This window comes from Phacochoerus africanus, chromosome 3 (genome assembly GCF_016906955.1).
Source record: "Phacochoerus africanus isolate WHEZ1 chromosome 3, ROS_Pafr_v1, whole genome shotgun sequence".
NCBI lineage: Eukaryota > Metazoa > Chordata > Mammalia > Artiodactyla > Suidae > Phacochoerus > Phacochoerus africanus.
Genome location: NC_062546.1, coordinates 72,392,971 through 72,406,135, shown reverse-complemented (window position 1 = coordinate 72,406,135; position 13,165 = coordinate 72,392,971). Strand labels below are relative to the sequence as shown.

Genomic DNA, 13,165 nt, shown 5'->3' with positions numbered 1-13,165 from the left:
TGAGTATCTAGCCACAGCCATATATCAAGACACGGATATATGAGCGGCAGCATTCAATACATTTTGTCAAGAGGGGAACTCATTGCAGATATCCAATAGATCACCCCATGGATCTTATCCTAATACTTGTGATATTAATGAACCTATTCAGCAGAATATGTGAATCCACCTTAAACTCCTTTCTAAGAAATCTAGTGTGAAGTTCTCACACGATTTTCACATAAGGCATGAAATAAAGAATGGGAGACTTAAAAAATAATACATTGAGTGAACTTTTTTGATAATAGCTGTTAGGACTAAACACACATTTAATAGTATAGTCAATTCTCTATAACCACATTTGTAGACTTACAGGTTCCTAAACACTCTTCTGCTCTCATCCACTTCTGGGAAGAATGTAAACTGAAGCAATATTTTAGAGGGCAATTTGTTAATGCACACAATAAGCCTTAAACTGTATGTAACTTTTGTCACAGTAATCATAATTTATAAAAGTTACCCTGTGAAATAATTAAAGAGATTCACAGAAATCCAGCCAGAGTATGCTCATATCAGCATTGTTTATAATGGCAACCATCTGCAAACAACCTAATAGGATGATAAAGAAATATACTTTGACATATACATATGATATAATACCATACAGTCATGAAAAATAATTTTGTATTAGTATATTTTTTAACATGGAAATATATTCAAGAAATACTCTTAAGTAAAAGGGAGGTAGGTAACAGGGTAATACTTATTTTAAGATCTATTTTTGTAAGACAAATGGATGTATGTGCTTAGGAAAAAGTTTGGGGTGAACTATATCAAAATGTTACCAGGGTTTATCTGTAGTGGTTACCTTACAGATAACCTGTTCTTTTTTCCCCCCATGTTTTCTATCATTCTTTTCATAAACATTTTTATATAAATCAAAATTTTAATGCTTTAAGGAATACCCTCTAACACTCTTCCAAAAAGATTGTATTCGTAAGGATTTTTGCTTAACTCTGTGGCATTTTCAGTATTTATAGTGGCATCATTCATTTCCTGTGACACTTCTATATTTGACAGCTGTCCATCAAACAAACTTGATTTATCATAAAACATTTTAGAAGATGAGTCAGAGTCCAAGACTCCCAACAATCCCCACATTCTTGACTAGGTAAGAATGAGACAGTCTGGCTGGGAACCCATTCCTCCACAGCCCAACTATGGCAGAAGAGACCAGCGCAGAATATTTCAGGCTTACTGGAAGCAGCAGATATAGCAAGAACAGCTTTTATTCCCAAATATTATTCAGAACATTTGAAAAGCATAAACTGTTTCCATGTGTTTTTTCTTCCTGTATCTGTTCTCTCTCTGTCATCTTTCCCATTTAGTTTTTTAGAGCTAAATTTCTCCTTATTCCTCACTTAACATTCATTCAGTAAATATTTATTGAGGATTGCTAAGTTCTCCATACTTGTCATTTCTACTCAACTGTTACTCTTTCCTGTTTTCCCACATAACTTTATACTTATTCAATGCAATCACTTTGGTCTAGTTCTTTGCCTTGCCTGGGCAGAAACCTGGCTCTCTTTTGATACCATATCTTTCCCAGCAGCATGTCACTCTGGATTGAGAGGTCCATGAGGGAAAGATAAATGATGCCTACTTTGTTCACTATTATGCACCCAGTTCCTTGCCAGTGGAAGACATTACCTGTGTTTATCAATATCCAGTTCTCTTTTTATGGACACATGGAAATCTCCATGTTCATTCCCTTGAAGTAGGGAAGGCTGCAAGAACTAGTTCTGACCAATGGATTGCAAGTTGATTGATGTGTGTCACTTCCAGGTAAAATTATCTAAGAGCAGTACTGGACAGCACTTTCTCTGTTGAATGATCCTTGTGGAGGTCTTACATTAAGATGGTTAGGTTAAAAGAGTGAACTGGTCTGGATTGATACATGGAGAAGAGTTGCCCTTTAAAGCCATAAACATGCAGCACACTTTAAGATAGTGAGAGAATTAAACTTTTGTCATGTTTAAGCAACTGAGATGGGGGGAGGGGTCTTCATTATTGCAGCATAATGTGCCCTAGGCTGACTAATACATCATCTGTGGCACAAAATCAGCTGCTCTAAAAATATCTGTTGAATGAATAAAGGTGTAGGAAAAATGAATTACACTTATAAAGCTCCTACTATGCTCAGGATCCCCTAATAGGAACCTGATCATGATCTTAACTAAGCCTCTCAACCAAGTGGTCATACAAATATTACTATTCCTTCATTTAAGATCACACAGAAGAGACTAAGTATGCATTTGAAATCATGTGTCATCACTCCAATGTCTTATTCTTTCGTCTGTATAGTCTCTGACTTTTCCTTTTCTTTCTTCTTACATGTAAGGAGAAGGAAAAGAGAGCTGGTACCTTCAGTCCGTGGTTTTGTTTCTAGACTATGAAGCAATGGACATTTCTTAGATAGCTACCTGAGGTTAAAACCCATTGGATGAGAGAGGGCAATATGATTAGGGAAGTAACATGGAACTATGATCTCTCCAATACCATGATTTCAAAATATTCACATTTTCTGATACTCTGTTAACCATCCTTACTTCCTCATTATGAAGCACCACTTTACTTCCAAATTCAGTGACGTTTTCCTTATTCTAAAACATCAGGCTTCTATTTACCACCCTGTGTTAGCTGTGGTGGTTACTTCTCCACTATCCTTTCTGGGGCCATAAACTTTTCACTCCTCTCTATATGCTGGACAACAATGATTAGTTTTGGTTTCCTGACACATGTGCTGCTTCTGTTTTTAAAATAGTGCTTTTTGAATAGAATTCAACCAATAGTCTTATGAGCCATTAACTTCTCAACCTCTCTCTCCATCTGCCACTACTAGTGCCTCTCTAACTCTACCAGTGCTCCCCACCATTATTTATTTATAGGTGACTAAAGCCAAGAATACCCACTGTGGCTTTCCCTGAATGTTGTCCACACTGCATTCTGCCCTTTAACTTTACTTTAAGAGGGAGAGCGAAGGGTCAATTCAGAGACAAGTGGCTCTGCCACTGACCAGCGATATGATTATTTGTATGTTACACAACCTCAGTTTCTTTATCCTTAGAATGGGGTAACAATAATACCCACATTTAAAATGTTAGTTATTATGGATGAAAAAATGCCTGGTGCCCTGTAGCTATACAGTAAACTCTCATTCTCTTCATCTTTGGTATTTGTGGTATTTTAGTATTTTAGAAAGGTTAACCAATTTACTGCATTACCCTTCAACACTAACAGATTCAAGAAAATATGACATTTTATGTCCATTGCTTCAGGGAAGGCATTAGCCCGAGGAAAAGCACACCCGCCCCCGCTGCCCAGTGAAAAAGGGGTCAGTCTTCTTGGCTGATCACAGGAGCAAAAGGCCTTGTAGGAATGGTAAGGACGTCAGACAGGTACATGTATTTAATCAAAATGCCACACGGGTGTAGTATGGTCCTCCCGCTCCATGTCAGTGTGAGACTGATGGAGTGGAGTTGAAGAGAATAGAACTGGGAGTCCCAGAGGCCATGCACTGCACTTCCTGGGTGAGAAGCCCAAGGAAGAAGCAGGACTCCAGAGAGTGAATGTCTGCGGGTGTGTATCTAGGCACCTGGTAGGCTACTCAGACATAAGTGACAGACTCCTAAGCCATGGACGGCATAAACATGGAATCACGGTTTCCTTGAATGTCATAGAAAAAAATCACAAAGTAGCTGGCAGACTGATAGAGGCAAGGGATTCCCTCAGCAGTGGCCTGGGAGGAATGAGGACTGGCAAGATGGAAGACAGAGGATCTTGAAGTGCTTGAGATTTCTATCGCCATATTGAAATGGGCCATTGCATTGAAACTGTTATAGAAAAATAAAATTCTAATTTATGCATATCAGGGTTTCATGCCATCTGTACATTCATATTCTCATCTTTCCTTTTAATAGCAGAGGGAGAGATGTCTGCCTTTCAAAATCCAAAGTCTATTGGAGCTCTAGGTCTTCCACCTTGTCTCTTTTTGAGAAATCTGTGTTCTCACGGTCTATTTCCTCCCTAAAGCCTATGATCCAATTGGCTTGTCCACAATTTTTTCATATATGTCTTGGGCATTTTTAAGTTATCCTTTTTACCTGACACCATTTGTCAACAAGAATAGTTCCAATAATGTACTATTTCTAGGTGACTTTTCACAGATCAAAATTTATCTTAGAATATTAGCTATGTCCCTCCTTTCTCACCTTCTGTTATTTCTCTTACAAGTTTGCTTCTATTCTTTTATTTTCTTGGATGAAAATGCCCTTTAATAACACCAATTCCCACCCAGATCCCCCTTAATTCTCATGTTTCTTATATTGTCTCCTGCATACTGACCATACTCTGTTTTCTTAGAAGCAATCCTTGCTTGGTTTCAGTGTATTGAGACTACAAACTAATGACCTCCTCAGTTAAATCATCCCATTCATTCAATACAGCAGGCCACCCAGTGAAAACTATATTCAACGAATCATTTTTCCCACTAGGTCTCACAGCACTAAACCTCCCCACCCTACTGCTAAAAGCTTAAAACCCCCTCCCCTGCCCCAGAGTGTTTCTCTTCAGCAATGGTTTCCACTCCTCCCAGATATTGTACACAGTGATTTCATTCAGCTGTCTAACTTGTCAATGAACTCTCTTTCTTGACAACTTTCTCCAGGAAGCCTGTAGACATCCATGACTCAAGTAACTGATAGGCCATGAAGTGTCTTAATTAAGATGAATTGGGTCTTCTCCACTCTTGGGATGTTACTTAGGCAGCAGTCACTGTTGCACATACTTCTAAGCCTTCATAATATGTAATTACTTCCTCTTAGACCTGGGAAGTTCTGTGGAACTAAACTCTCTCCTCCAATTCATTACTAAGTCCTTCTGTTTCTCTCTGTAATAAAGTTTCTCCTTGTCAAATGTGGTAATTCGGGCTGTAATTTGAAACTGGTGAATCATTTAGATTTTCTTTCAGATTATAACATTTCCCTCCAAGAGATGTGCAGAAAGTACATTCAAAACTGCTTGCTGCTGATCCTGAGAGCTACCCATGCAGCCCACCTCCTAGGTGAGAAAAATTTTCCAAGGGAGAAGTCTAGGAAATTCTCTGACATCACCAGGAACTGTTGTGTCTCTGCTTCTCATATAGGAAGATGCATGGTTCTTGTTTCCTCTTTTACCCTGCCTGCCAGGAAGCTGAGTCAGATTCTCACATGTTCAAATTCAGCATCTATCAGGTGGAAAAAACAGTACTGAAAAATATAAGAATAGAAATGTAAAAATTCACTGGATGGGGTAAATATAGAGAGGGTATTATAGAGACTAGAATCCATATTTTTGAGGTAAACAGAATTTAGCCAGTGAGAACAAGTGAGACAACTGACAAAAAATAAAAAATAAGAAAGAACTGAACCTCAGGGATCTGTGGGACAAGAACAGAAAATCCCAGATTTGTAACATCAGGGTCACAGGAGGGTACTCTCTATTATTTCCTACAACTGAACATCAATCTGCAATTATTTCAATACAAAATTCAATGGTTAAAATAATGTATGCCTGTAATAATAACATAAAAATAATTCAGAAATATGTGAAATATGCATGGAAAGCCCCTGTTTCTCACTCCTCCTGATTCGACTCCTCGTGTGTAAACACTATAAACAAATGTTTGGTGAGTAGGCTCCAAAACCTATTCTTATGCATATGCAAGAAATTATATTTGTTGACAGTATTCTTATATAAACTTTCCTTATTTTATAAATGTGAGATTGGTATCAGTCATTCTGCACTTTTTATTTTCACTAAATATATTAATAGACATCTATCTCTATCAGTATATGTAGATATCTCATTGAATAATGTTTATCTTATATTTCACAATTTTAAATAAATCCTCCTATGAAAGGATTAAATTGGTTCCAACTTATTGATGTTTCAAACAATACTAAAAGCAACATCTAGTTCTCTCTTTAACATTTAAATTTCTCTTTTGTAGAATCTTTATTCATTCTTGTTTTTCCTCCTACTCTGCAAATGTAGTCATTCATCTCAAATCTCTAACAAAAGTCTACTGCTCCTTTCCTATGATGTGGGCCCTCCTTTTGGATCTATCCTATGTCCAGAGTTTTACCTACTCACTTCTGCTATGTTGTAAGTTCCACAAGGGCAGAGCTCATGGCTTTGTTTACCCTGTATTCCTCATGTGTAGAATTAGGGGTGGCATGTAATTTAAAAAGCTATTATTCTGAATTGACTCCAAACCTAGATCACCTCTCATGAATCTAAACATTTTATCCCCACTTACTATAAATTATTTTACCATTTATATAATGAGGTGAATACACAGCATCTTCACTTGGTTCTTCCAATGACAACTCATCTCTCATATTAAACACTGAACTGCTGCTTTGCCAAACACAGCATCAATGACCTAGCTCCTCTTTGGGATGGACCTGAGCTTGTCCTTCCAATATTCCAGGACTCAAGCCTGACACATTTCTGAACACAAGGAGGCTACATCCAAATTCATCCTGCCAATCAACTCATTACCGACTGCCATCATTTTTCCTATACAGATAATTTAAGGTTTGTTTGATAATATCCATTTTTGTTGTTGTTACTGTTGTTGTTAAAGGTATGAAGGTCACAGGCAACCTGTCCCTGCTTCCCAAATTTTGCATCCCTCTACTTCCCACAGCCAAGGCACCTGGGGCCCATTTGGGGAAGACAGGATGAACATCCAGCCCACAACTCTCTTTTTTTTTTTCCTGTCTTTTTTTGCCATTTCTTGGGCTGCTCCCACGGCATATGGAGGTTCCCAGGCTAGGGGTCTAATCAAAGCTATAGCCGCCAGCCTAAGCCACAGCCACAGCAACGCAGGACCCGAGCCACATCTGCAACCTACACCACAGCTCACGGCAACGCTGGATCCTTAACCCACTGAGCAAGGCCAGGGGTTGAACCCACAACCTCATGGTTCCTAGTCAGATTTGCTAACCACTGAGCCATGATGGGAATTCCAATATCCATTTTTATAGTACAATGTTATCACCTCACACCTTGACAAAATGAGTTTCAGCCTCTCCCTCTGCCAATTCAGTTTCCCCCAAAACTTTTACATTATCCTCCTCTATATGATTTTCCTAATAAATCTCTTCTCTGAAATAAGTACTAAAAAACCCCACTAAATTGAAATTAAACCACCCTGTCCAACATTTATATTTTCCCATCAACTTATTCCCTCAAAGGACTACTGATACTCATATTCATGTTCAACCTCTTGCTTTTTCTCTCCTGCTTTCCATCCGCAGCTCTTGTGCCTATAATTCTTGAGTCTGGAATACACTCCCCCCTCCTCTCACTGCTCCTTGTCCATTGCCTCTTTCCTGCCTTTCAATCTATTGTTACTAGTAGTCACCCCTGTGAAATCCCCAGTCATTCTGAGTCACTGCTGCAGGGACATTCATAAGCTAGTGATGATTCCATGAATACTTTTTTTTTTTTTACCTTATTTCATACTTATTTTTACCTTGTCCTCTTATAATTCATCTGAACTCCCTACAACAACTGTGAAATGCTCTGACTCTAGAAGTTGGTGGTCCCTCAGAATATCTTTGGAATTAGCAAATGATGGCTCTTTCATGGCTGAATAGAAATGGTTACATTTTTTTTAAATTACAGAAGAGATCTATGAAATGGCATGAAGGATCATGTTTTTTTTTAAATATGGAATTAAGCATGGCTTAGGTTATTAGATGCCTTTCATCCAAATGAATTTCAATTCTTAATAACAGGTTTTCATATTCAGTTGTGGACATTTTGTCACATCTAGAAATGACAAGGTCTTCAATCATATGGGAAAGAATCTTAATTTGAAGAGGAAAAATCGACTCTAAAACTTCCTTCTGATTTAAAAAAAAATGTTAACACAGAAATGGGCAGAGTGACTCATAAAAACCTCTCCAATGGGAAGAAAAATGCTAAAATTCTGTTTATTTCATATATTATGTCTTATTTCTAGACCCAAATGAGAACGTTGTGTTTTTTTTTGGCTGACACAGAGATCTCCTAGAAGAGACATCTCCCTTACTCAGCAGCAACTGCTAAGCATACCAGATTGTCATGGCAATGACTATATAGAAAAGGAGGAACACAATATGGGATGTCTGTTCTATAAAGACCTGCTCAAAATGACGTGTTCTTGTTGCTACGTATGTTTGCATTTTTTCATTTTATAAACAGTATTAATTATGTATCGCCTCTCTCTTCCTATATTCTCATAAATGAAACAAATCTGCATTATTCTTCTTAGTCCTTTTCAGAATAACATAAAAGAAAAATGTTCAGCCCAAATTTTCATTATCTAGTCTTTTGTTGCTTATTTAAAGGTATTAAGAACTAATGAAGTTCCTGTTGTGTCTCAGTGGGTTACAAACCCAACTAGTATCCATGAGGATGTGGCTTAGACCCCTGGCCTCATTCAGGGGGTTAAAGATCTGGAGTTGACGTGAGGTGTTGCGTAGGTTGCAGACCTGGCTTGGAGCTTGGATCTTGTGTTGCTGTGGCTGTGGAGTAAGCCAGCAGCTGTAGCTCTGATTCAACCCTTAGCCTGGGAACTTCCAGATGCCACAGGTGCAGCCCTAAAAAAGACAAAAAAAAAAGAGAGAGAGAGAGAGAGAACTACTCTTATTAGGTACCACAGGTAGTCTAATCATTCATATTAAAAGCATAAATGATTCTGAATATTGTAATAGCATCACAGCTATAAATTAAAAGCACTGCTCAAGAAATGGTTCTCCAGAATGAGAAGCCTCAGAAACCAACGTCTTAATTAAGTATACCTACTTATTTCGAGTAGGTATCAAAACAATCTATTTCTGGTAAAAAATGTTTAACAAAGAAGAGTCGAGCATATTAGTGTATTTGGTGAGAGATCTCTTTGACTAAATAGTTTGCTTTAGAGGGGTATGTAAAACCCAAAGAAGAAGAGAATATGTTTATTGAAACTGAATAACAATAATAAATTCATTTAGGACTATAGTTCTAATGGTGCATTTTATCAAAATAAATGAAGTAAAGTGGTTTTCATGGATGATAGAACCTAGTGGAAAGAGGGTTAAAATCCTAGTTCAACGTTTAGTAACTATAATCCAGAGCAAATTACCACACCAGTCTGAGATTTAATTTTCTCATCTGTAACAATCTGGCTAATAACACTCAGTTCCAAGGGCTGTTGAGGGGATTAAGTGAGATGATGTATATGAAACAATTTGCAGTCCTTGGCAAACAGAAAATACACAATAAAGGATGGCTGTTATTATAATTATTGTTATAATAATTATTATAATCATCATTGTTTTATTCTTCATTTATAGAACTGGGAATTTAAGAACATTCTAGTGGGTTTAATAGCCACCGTAATTGGACAAAAAATAAAGTTTCCTATACTTTAAAATCAGTTATTTACAGTAAGTAGAATGTGCCGTTGTTGAGCCTTTCATGTTTACCTTGATAATTATACACAGAGGCATCTAAAGTGTCAACTATGCTACATGTGTAAATAACACAGTGAACACTCAATAAATGGCAGTTATTATCTACAACATAGAGTTACAAATATGATTTAAAGTAACATTTGCATTTTTGTATAAAGACAATATGATTTAAAGTAACATTTGCATTTTTGTATAAAGGCACATGTCCTTAACTGAATTTTTCTTCTCAGGATTGTATCCCTAATTTTGTCAAATGCCACAATTAATTTCATCACTCAAGCCACAATTAGCTCAGTCACCCGCACATCAATAATCAATCTCTGAACCAAATCCTTATTATTACCAAAGTATGTTGTTCCTTTCTTGATATAGTTCAGATGCTCCTCATTCCTTCCCAGAATTATTGTAACATCAAATCCCTTTTGTCAATAATTAGAACTGAAATCGGGGAGTAAATTGTTATTTCCTACCTTCTCCACTTGGACATTATCCAAAGGGAACAAGGAGAACTGGAAATAGCCTGCAAACATAGTCTTTTGCAACAATAAGACACCAACCTTCCTGAACCACACAACAGATGGAAAAGCTGCCCAACACAATGAGGATCAAACAGGTGGAAGTGGAATGTGGGTACTCTCCCATTCTCTGGGAGAGCCAGCAGAAGGTGCTCCTCCAAGGTGAAAAGTGTGCCGTGAGTGCAAGACCAAAATCCCTCCTCTGAGAAATCTCAACAGGGCTTGTGGGCTGCTGGTGCTGAGTTTGCCTGTGCCTGCCTCAGTCTTGAGAATCACAGAATAAAGTGCTAAGTAAGAGGACAGACAGAAAATGCATTTTTGCAAGAAGTAGTCAATTTGACAATTATATTTTCTGGGAGGATTACAGAAATACATTGGCTGATACATGAAATAATTTTTTTTCCTAACTACATAATTCATTCATTCATTTTTTTTTTTTATGGATTAGAATGATACTGGGAGTTGCATTTCCCACGAACATCCTAAAATAAAAGGTAATCTTTTAAAAAAAGAAAACATTAAAAAAGCCCTCTTCCTTCTGTTTCGGACTCATTTTTTTTTTTTTGTCTTTTTTGCCATTTTTTGGGCTGCTCCCATGGAGGTTCCCAGGCTAGGGGTCGAATCGGAGCTGGAGCCACTGGCCTACACCAGAGCCACAGCAAGGTGGGATCCGAGCCATGTCTGCAACCTACACTACATCTCACGGCAACGCTGGATCCTTAACCCACTGAGCAAGTCCAAGGATTGAACCCACAACCTCATGGTTCCTAGTCGGATTTGTTAACCACTAAGCCATGATGGGAACTCCTGGACTCAAATTTTATGGGAATACTTTTTTTGTAATGGTATCTGTATCATAATTTCTTAATGAGAACTTATCCAAAGATTCAATATTATGTATTTGTTCAATTATGACAATATTTTCATTAGTAAAAAGTTTATACATTTTCTAGAGAACAGTATGTATTTGAGTTCAGAATTGAGGAATTTATTTTTCTTTTTTTTCTCGCTATGCTAGTGGCATGTAGTAGTTCATGGGTCAGGGATGGAACCCATGCCAGAGCCACAGCAGTAACCAGGGCCACAGCAGTGACAATGCCAGTTACTTAGCCCACTGAGCTACCAGGGAACTCCAATTTTTCTTTTTTTTTTATATATAGTTTTTTTCAATATTTATTTCAACTGGGCTTTATATTGCTATACTTTTAATACTTTATGATAGTTATTTAAACTTAAAAAGTTAACTTAGGGAGTTCCCTTCATGGTTCAGTGGTTAACAAACCCACTAGGATCCGTGACGATGTGGGTTTGACCCCTGGTCTCGCTCAGTGGGTTAAGAATCCAACGTGGCTGTGAGCTGTGATGTAGATCACAGATGCAGCTCAGATCCTGCATTGCTATAGCTGTGGCACAAGCCAGTGGCTGTAGCTCCAAATAGACACCTAGCCTGGGAACTTCCACATGCTGCAGGTGTGGCCCTAAAAAACAATTTTAACTATTCAAATCAAAGAAAGAAGTTAGTGGTTTTATATCATTGTTGCATTTATAGGGCAGATACATAATAAATACCTCTTATTGGGTGTTTTGACCTGTAATTTGGGTTTAAACCCCCTTAGGAGAAGTTGAATATCAATTACCTTGAGGAAGGATGTCAAGCAGATAAGCTTTATATTAAAAATGATACAAAACAAAACACTGTGGTTGATTCTCAGGCCCATTTGATTAGTATTATTTTTTACAGTGTATTATTGAAAGTAAAAAAATTCAGAACACAGCAAAAATCTCTCATCCGGTTTAAGTTTTTGGCCCTAGGATAAGAATATCCTTGTCTTAAGTCAGGAATTTATTTGATGAAGGAGAGCTAGGTACCCCTGCATGCCAGACAGAACTTGCACAAGGCACTGGGATACAAGTGGGATTAAAGAAAACAGGAGGCCCAACCCTCAAGGAGTTTAAGTTCCATTCAAGGAGAGAACCTGTTCCCCCTGTACTGGGTTTTGAGAAGATAAGAAGGTAAGTCCACAGTCCTCAAAGCTCACCTATGACTACTAATGCCTGAAGTTTCCAAGCCTGGAGCCTTTGATATAGCTTGGCAGTGAGACAGGAGGGAAGGGGGCAGGCCACAAGCTTTAAAAGAATGACATAGGCATTGATGATAGGTCAGGAACTAATTAGAAAGATGAGGCCCAAGATGGTGGAAGATTTCAGTAGACCTTGAGCCTCATTATACCCTCACTGCAACACATCAGAATACAAAATGACAAACTTACAGCACCATGACCATTCCCAGGCTGAACATAAAAGGCCAAAAAGTGGGTAGTGGCCCAATTCCTGAAAATCCCCATCCCTTCCCCCAGTAGTTGGAATACGTCTCCCAGTCCTTAGCCTATGAAACGACCCAGCCCTTAAAAACTGACCACCTCACATTTTGGGGCTGTCTCTCACCTTGAGACAGCTTACTCTCTGGCTATGGAGTATGTCCCTCCCTGAGAAAACTTGCTTTTACTTTACTGCGGTTCACTCTTGAAATCTTTCCTGTGCAAAGCCAAGGACCCTCACAGCCCACCCAGGGACTGGACCAGGGACAGGGCCATCCTATTGCACCCCATTTTCCTGCAACAGTAGTACAGTTTTAACAAAATACTCTGTTCACAGTAGGTTGGTACTAAATATTATTTGATGGCTGGATACTCAGATGAATAAATGAAAAGTCCCCTTTTAGTGTTTCCTTTTGGAAAAGCTGGTAAACAAGCCACCTCTTTAAAATGTGACTATCCCTGTGAAGATATGACATCAAGATATTAGCAAGAACATACATGTTAGTGTGATTTAATTTAAAATTATATTGTGTACATGCATCTGGTATCCTTTTGGGATTAATATATTGAAACAGATTACTAAGAGAATGTAAATTCGATGGTTAAAGTCAGAAGATCCAGAAGATGAGATTTTGAATTGTGAAGAATATATAGGGAAGGCTAGAACTGTGTGAAATAGCAAACAAAAGGAAATTTGGGGCACCTGGGGGAGAGCTAAACAGCTCATGCTAGGAGGTAAGTAAGTAGTACACAAAAATCAGATGGGGCAGTGCCTGCTATGGGAAAACTTCACCCAGTTCACATT

The 13,165-nt window shown here is 38.1% G+C and overlaps 1 protein-coding gene across 8 annotated transcripts in view; it reads right to left on the bottom strand.

Moving 5' to 3' along the window:
• GTDC1 (glycosyltransferase like domain containing 1) overlaps positions 1-13,165 on the bottom strand; it is a 366,669-nt gene that overhangs the window by 31,871 nt on the left and 321,633 nt on the right. The gene's annotated exons all lie outside the window — the stretch shown is intronic.